We start from the raw sequence: 8,303 nt of genomic DNA, 5'->3' as shown, positions 1-8,303 counted from the left end.
TGGATATACTGATTTCACTACTTGATCATGGATACGATGATTTGGAAGGAATTGACTCTGCAGAGTTTGTACTTAACCACAGCCAACGGATTTCAGTAGTCACGGGGACTAGTTGCGTCTACGGTGTTTTGGAAGAAACACGTCTAACCAGTACACACCCAATTCAACCTTCCGAAGCCAGGGATCACCCTCGGCAACGATCAAGAAAAACCATGAGACGGGGAGGCTACAACCTCGCGTAGCATGGGATCAAATTTCTATACGCGCGCTCTAAGGGGGTGCCCCCCCTCTCGGTCCCAACCGGAAACACCCATGCCCCCTGACCGGATGACTGGCTTTAATCCTGGGCCAAGGTACCATCATCCCGGCCTCTCTGTTTGGTGTGTACACGGAAAGAGGTTACCAACTTACTAAACCGCATCCTGGCAAATGAAACATGTGGTAGCACAGAAGGGGGAAAGGACGATAACGTGACTCCGTCCGCGTTAACGTCGGAGAAAGTCGGATGACGCAAGGCTGGTATGCTACAACAGTACCACCTTACTGCCCTTCATGTCACCACATGATTAGGCCATCTCTCATCAGAGATCATCGCAACTTTGGAACATGCGGGGAGAAGAACGATAACATGACTCCGTCCACGTTAACGTCGGAGAAAGTCAGATGACGCAAGGCTGGTATGCTACAACAGTACCACCTTGCTGCCCTTCATGTCACCACATGATTAGGCCATCTCTCATCAGAGATCATCGCGACTTTGGAACATGCGGGTAGTTGCCTTACAAGCAACGAGGTATTTACCGACACTCATATGCCACGCACAAAACTTTCAAGCAAACATGCAAACACCTGTCATATCAAATGTTCAAAACATGCTTGCCTGGTTCGGAGAAGTCGGAGTCTAGCTCGGCGAAGTTCGCGGCTCCGTCACCTCTTCCGGAACCTACGGCAATCACGAAAACGGGTACTAACGTGAAAATCAACACGCGCACAGAAACTTCTCCAAATATTTTTCAAATAAATCCCATAAAAAACTAGACAAAATTTGAAGATTGTCAGAAAAAGAATCACTCAAAAATCCCTTTTTATTAAAAAGTTATAAAGGTTTCTGTCCAGGGACTTATCTGTAATGAAACTGAAAAGTTCCAGGGTTTAAACTGAGAAACCAGAAAACGCTTCGGAAAGAAATAAGCTAGCTAAAGGAAGAAAACGTATTTTTCCCGAAGGCGCCAACAGAAAACGGTTCGCGAAAGAATAGAACAGACGCTGACATGCGGGGTCCACATGTCAGATTTGAAAAGCTCGCCGGCGCCCGAAGGCTGCGGTGGACGCCGGCGTCGAACAACGGCGAGTTAGGAGGATCGGAGGGTACCAAGAGCTTCAGCGTCTTCTTCCGCGTCGGTGGGTGGTGGACTCGACCAACGGGGAGCACCACGTCGACGCGACACTATCTCCGACGGACGGCGGCTCGGGTGATGATGGGGAACTCTGGTGGAGGGCTGCAAACTTCGAATTGAAGCGCGGGTCAGAAGGAGAGGTGCATAGTGAAGCTACTGGCAAGAGAAGGGAGGCGGAGGTGCACACACGGGGGCGAATCGAGCTGGATCCCGTGGCGGGTCGCGGCGGCCGGAGTCGAGGAAGGAGACCTCCTCGGGGCTCTTCCAGTGGCTAGGCGTGCTCTAGGTGGAGTGCAGGGATGGTGGGTGCTCGAGTTGAAGCTCGGGCCCTCTATTTATAGGCGGATCGACGGGGTGGCCGTGAACGGAGAATCTCCGGCGAGCGATTACGGCGATGCAGTGGATTGGCAGGAGGTTTGAGTGGCCAGGCAGTATCAGTGGAGGTTACTGGTGTCATTCCACAGCTAAACGGAGTTGGTCTTGGCGTAATGGCGTCGGTCCACGGTGAGATGGCCGCACGGGCTCGACGGCGGCAGAGAGCGCGCTCCGCGCCCTGCGGTTCACGACGAGAGCGGCAGCGCGTTCGGGGGAGTGGAAGGCCACGCGGCGAGCTCCGGTGGCTTGGGCGGCGCTGGGTGGCACCGTCAGCGCCGTGCCTCCCGCTGGCGGCCGCAAAGCCGCCGCTGGCGTCGGTCACGGGGCGGCGCACCTTCTGCTGCTCGTCGCCGATGTCCGCAAGGTGCCAGGCGTTCGTGCGGTGCAGGAACAAGGGGGAGGGGACGAGGAGCAAGGCGACACAGTGGCACTGGCGAGATCGACAACCATCTCTGGAGAAAACGACAGTAAGCCACTGAACTGTTCTCTGAACTTTCTGTACCTGATTTTGACAATGCACTGCAGGTGTTCGACAGAAAGATTTGGCTATGAGATAAATTTTTCTGGGGCTGTAACTTGGTGAAGTGACCACTCAATGCACCCAGAGGCTGCCTAATTTTACTTGGAATTTTTGGAAAAGGATTTGAATGAATTTCACCAAATTTGACAAATCTGGTCCAAACTTGCAGCAAGTGTAGTTTGAAAATTTTGAACTGAAGACCAGTGGATCTTCATGGATCTTGGTTGAGGGTTCAAAGGACTAGGAGGGGAAAAAGGTTTGGGGGCAAAAATCAAGACAGAAATTGGAGTTCCTTTGTAAATCACCAATGGCTAGAATAGAAGACAGGAATTTATTTGAATGAGATTTAAATGGAAAATGAACATAGGGGAGGTTCAACTTGCTGGATTAGATGCCAATCATGATCCAAAGATGAGGGGAGGGTTAGGAGAGAGGGTTTTCACTAAGGCCATGGCAAGAAGGAATTGTTGAAAGTGGCAAAGGGTTATTCCAAAAGCCATAGTGCAAATTTCAAAGAGATTATCAAAAGGCATTTTCCCAAGTGAAAAGTATTTTGTCTTGAGTCCAAATGAAAAGAAAGAACCTCCAAGACCAAAGACAGTTCTTGGGTGAATCCAAATAAAACTTTTGCCATAAAAAAATTTGAAAGGGAGAGTTCTTTTGAAGAAAAACTTAAATCACCTCCCTCAAGTCAAATAAAAATCTTTTGAAAAATCCAATTAAAAACTTGGGTGTCACAACACCTACCCCCTTAGGAAAAATCTCGTCCTCGAGATTTCTGCTGATCCTCAATTAGATATGGATACTCCGCTCGGAGAAAATCTTCCCTTTCCCATGTAGCTTCATCCTCAGTGTGGTTGCTCCACTGAACTCTGAAAAACTTTGCCGTTTTCTGACGGGTCCTCCGTTCAGACTCTTCCAATATTTTTACTGGCCTCTCTCTGTAGGTGAGATATAGTTGCATATCAATGTTCTCATGAGGTACATGCTTATCCGGGTTACTCACACATTTCCTCAACTATGAGACGTGAAATACGTCATGGACGTTTGACGGTTCCTTGGGTAGGTCTAGTTGGTAGGCCACCATGCCTCTTCGTGCCTTTACACAAAATGGCCCAATAAATCTTGGGGCTAGCTTCCCCTTAATTTTGAACCGTTGTAGACCCCTCATAGGAGATACTCGGAGGTATACGGAATCACCGGGTTCAAAGCTGACCTCACGATGCTTCTGATCATAGTAGCTCTTTTGTCGGCTCTGTGCTGTCTTGAGTCTGTCCCTGATTTGTTTAACTTTCTCCTCGGCCTCTTTAAGCATGTCTGGGCCGAAGATACGGCTGTCACCTGTTTCTGACCAATTCAGTGGGCTACGACACCTTCATCCGTACAATGCTTCAAAGGGTGCCATTTGCAGGCTGGCTTGGTAACTGTTGTTGTAAGCAAATTCGGCATACGGCAAACTCTCTTCCCAACTGGAGCCATAGGTGAGCACACAGGCTCTTAGCATATCCTCTAGGATTTGATTTACACGTTCCGTTTGTCCATCAGTCTGAGGGTGGTATGCTGTACTGAAAGCTAGTTGCGTGCCCAGGGCTTGTTGTAGGTGATCCCAAAATTTGGAGACGAATTGGGTGCCTCGGTCTTATATTATAGTCTTTGGGACTCCGTGCAAGCAAACTATATGGGAGAGATAAAGTTTGGCCAGTCTTTGTGTGGAGTAGGTAGTCTTCACGGGAATGAAATGAGCAACCTTGGTTAGTCGGTCTGTGATGACCCATATGGCGTCATTCCCGCGTTGTGATCGGGGTAATCTGACAATGACGTCCATTCCTATTTCATCCCATTTCCACTCCGGTATCCTGTTTGGCTGGAGTAGCCCTGCTGGCTTTTGATGCTCGGCCTTGATGCGCTGACATGAATCGCAACAAGCAATAAATGTGGCTATATCTCTTTTCATACCGTGCCACCAAAATCTTTCCTGAATGTCCTTGTACATTTTGGTTCCTCCAGGATGGATCGAGTATGGAGCGGTGTGGCTTTCGGTTAAGATTTGTTGCTTGAGTTCCTCAATGTTAGGTACGCAAAGTCTGTCTCCGTACCATAGTGTCCCTTCACTGTCTGTGACGAACTCTGAAGCCTTACCAAGGTTCTTTTTCTTCTTTATGCCTTCGATGCTGGGATGTCCCTGTTGAGCCTTCTTAATTTGTTCCACCAGGGTGGGTTGTATCTCCAGATTTGATACGGTCCCTTCAGAGACTAACATCATGTTGAGCCTAGCGAACTCTTGCTAAAACTCAGGCCTCAAGTTTTGCGGACCGTCATTGTCCGGGCTGGGGTTTCAACTAAGGGCATCTGCCACTACATTTGCTTTCCCTGGATGGTAGTGGATGCCGACATCATAGTCCTTGACCAATTCCAACCAGCGTCGTTGGCGTAAATTTAGCTCTGGCTGTGTGAAGATATATTTGAGGCTCTTATGGTCCGTGTATATTTCACAGCGATTCCCCAACAGAAAGTGCCTCCACTCCTTGAGTGCATGAATAACTGCTGCTAGCTCCAAGTCATGTGTTGGGTAATTTTCCTCATGTTTTCGTAGCTGCCGTGAGGCATATGCGACTACTTTGCCATCCTGCATTAGTACACATCCGAGACCTTTTCGGGATGCATCACAATACACTTCAAAACTCTTGTGAATGTCTGGCACAGTTAATACCGGTGCGGTTGTCAGCTTCTTCTTTAGTTCTTGGAAGCTCTGCTCGCATGCTTCCGTCCATACAAATTTCTTGTCCTTCTTGAGCAACTGTGTCATAGGTTTTGCCACAGTGGAGAATCCTTCAATAAATCTTCTGTAATATCCGGCCATTCCTAGGAAACTCCGCACATCAGTAACGTTGGCGGGTGGCTTCCAGTCAAGTATGGCTTTGACTTTTTCTGGGTCTACGGCCACACCTTCTTGGTTCAGTATATGGCCTAAGAAACCAACTTGTCTTAGCCAAAATTCGCACTTGCTAAATTTGGCGTACAACTGATGTTTCCTCAATTCTCCCAAAACAATTCTGAGGTGCTCAGCATGCTCTTCTGGTGTCCTTGAGTAAACCAGAATATCGTCAATGAATACCACAACAAATTTGTCCATGAATTTCATGAACACTTTGTTCATGAGGTGGACGAAATATGCGGGGGCGTTCGTTAGTCCAAAAGGCATCACTGTAAACTCGTATAACCCATATCTGGAAGTGAATGCTGTCTTGGGGATATCTTCTGTCCGTACTTTCAATTGGTGGTATCCCGATCTCAAATCAATCTTTGAGAATACCTTGGCTTGTGCGAGCTGGTCAAAGAAATCATTTATCCGTGGCATCGGATATTTGTTTTTGATGGTGACCATATTGAGGGCTCGATAGTCTATACATAGTCTCAGTGTCCCATCCTTTTTCTTTGCGAACAACACGGGCGGACCCCAAGGTGAGGAGCTGGCTCGAATAAATCCTTTGTCCAATAATTCTTTTATCTGCTCCTTCAACTCTACCAATTCTGAGGGTGCCATTCTATAAGGCTTCTTATAGATGGGAGCGGTGCCAGGTGCTAGTTCGATGCTGAATTCTATCTCTCGGTCTGGTGGCATGCCTGGTAGTTCTTCAGGGAACACATCAGGAAATTCGCATACCACTGGAACCTTTCTCAGTTCTGCAATGTCCATTTTGTTCAGTTTTGGTTGCTGTGATCGTGACCTTTCTTGAGCGGAAACTCTTATTGTCTTGCCGTGATGGTGAGTGAGAATCACTGTCCGATTGAAACAGTCGATGAATCCTTTGTTGGTGGTCAACCAGTCCATCCCTAAAATGACATCCAGTCCTTTACTCTCCAACACGATGAGGTTTGCTTGGAATTGTAGTCCGTTGAACTCAATGACCACTCCTCGGCAGTAACCCTGAGCGATTTGCTTATTTCCGGGGGACTTGATGATCATAGATTTTTCCAAGGGAAGTATCGGAAAACCATGTTGCAAAACAAAACTCTTCGAAACGAACGAATGGGAAGCTCCAGAATCAAACAAAACAGTGGCAGGTACTGTGTTGACAGGGAACGTACCGAGCACGATGTTTGGGGCATTCTGCACCTCTTCCCTGGTCACATGGTTCAGGTGACCCTTCCTGTGGTTGTTGTTGGGGTTGAAATTGTTGCGCTTGGGGGCTGGATTGTTTCCACCATTGCTTGGCTTGGGTGCCGAGTTCTTTGGCTTTGGGCACTGTTTAGCATAATGCCCTTCCTGACCACAAGTATAGCAGGTGACCCCTGGACGGTATGTGTACTCCTTGTCCCTGGCATGAAATTGTCCGACGGGCCTTGGTTCAGTAGTCGTGGATCTCCTTGTGTCTGTCCGTGGAACCTCAGTCCTGCTTCGGTGGTTGCGAGCAAGAGTCGTCTTGTCCCTCTTTCGCTTACGGATATCTTCCAGACTACAGCGCTCATTCTCCAAGGTAATGGCCTTGTCCACCAGAGTCTTAAAATCCGGAAAGGTGTGTACAATCAGTTGGCATCTTAGTGCTGGTGCCAGGCCGTCCAGGAATTTTTCCATCTTCTTACTTTCTGTCATGTGCTCATCGTAGGCATAACGAGACAGCTGGGTAAACTGACCATTGTATTCTGTTACTGACATGCCTCTCTGCTTCAGGTCATCAAACTCCCTCTTCTTGATCTTTAGGATGCTCCTGGGGATGTGTGCCCCACGGAAGCCTTCCTTGAACTCTTCCCAGGTGATGTTGTGTTCACGGGGGTGCATGTGTAGGAAATTTTCCCACCATGCTGCAGCTGCTCCAGTAAGGTAGTGTGGTGCATAAAGCACCTTCTCATGATCTGAACACTGAGCAATGATCAGCTTCCTTTCAATGTCACGAAGCCAATCATCGGCTTCCAGCGGCCTATCGGTGTGAGCAAAAGTTGAGGGGCGAGTCTTCTGTAACTCAGATAACTTGGAATGTGGTTGATAGGGCTCACGGTGGTTTCCCATATTGATGACATGGTTCATCATCTCTTGGTGCTGTTGCTGGCTTTGCTCGAAGAGACGGCATACTTGAGACAGGGCTGCTTCGCTGTCTTGTTGACTGGACTGACCCTGAGTGAAATTGTTGCTAGTCTGTGTCCCGTAAACCTCTTCTGGCTGATTGGGCATGGAGCAAGTCCACGGCCGAGACATATTTCCAGTCTGGGGTATTATTGTGCAAAACCCATGAGAAAAACTGTGTAGCACAAGGAAAGTTTTGCAAAGGCAACAATTTAAAAGATCTCAAGGTTTTCAAGGAAAAATAAAAGCGGTTCGCATGGGGAAAAGTCTGCTTAACACAAATCTTACATGCGAAAAACAAACACATGATACAGCACTCAGGATGTGCGTACACATTCCTGACATGTTATTTAGACTAGCGTACTACTCCGGAAGGCAGCAAACACACCAATACAAACTAGCGTACAGATAAAACAGCACATCATACAAGCAGACATAACGCGCGGTTACTCGGCGCTCTCAGACGGAGATGGTGAAGATTTCCTTTCCCTTGCCGATGGCAAGACTCAGCGGTCCAGGAGAATCAACCTCCACCTCCTCTCTAGCTGGCTCCTGGCGCGTGACGCTGCGCTGCGGTGATGGTGCGGGAGCGACGGGCGGCAGAGCGGGTGCGGCAGGCGGTGCGGCTCTGACTGGAGTAGGAGCGATGACTCGGTCGAACTCCTCAGTGGTAGGCAGACGGTGAGCAGTGGCCAAACGGCCGGTGCATACGAGGCTGAAGACGAGACGAATGTCAGAGGCGGCGCCGTGTGGAGAAGCTCCTTCCTGCTGGCAGGACCGCCCCGGACTAAGTCCATGCGGGCAGCCACAAGATCGTCCACGAGGTTGTCGAAAGACTCCTCCAGAGCCTTGAGATACTCCACAACCATCTCGATGGCTTCATCTCGCTCTCCCCGATGGCAGGCGAATGCATAGTGACTGGTGTATGGCACATGGCATGGGAGGTAGC

This window comes from Aegilops tauschii, chromosome 1 (assembly GCF_002575655.3).
Source record: "Aegilops tauschii subsp. strangulata cultivar AL8/78 chromosome 1, Aet v6.0, whole genome shotgun sequence".
Taxonomy (NCBI): domain Eukaryota; kingdom Viridiplantae; phylum Streptophyta; class Magnoliopsida; order Poales; family Poaceae; genus Aegilops; species Aegilops tauschii.
Note: the sequence above shows the minus strand (reverse complement) of the source record.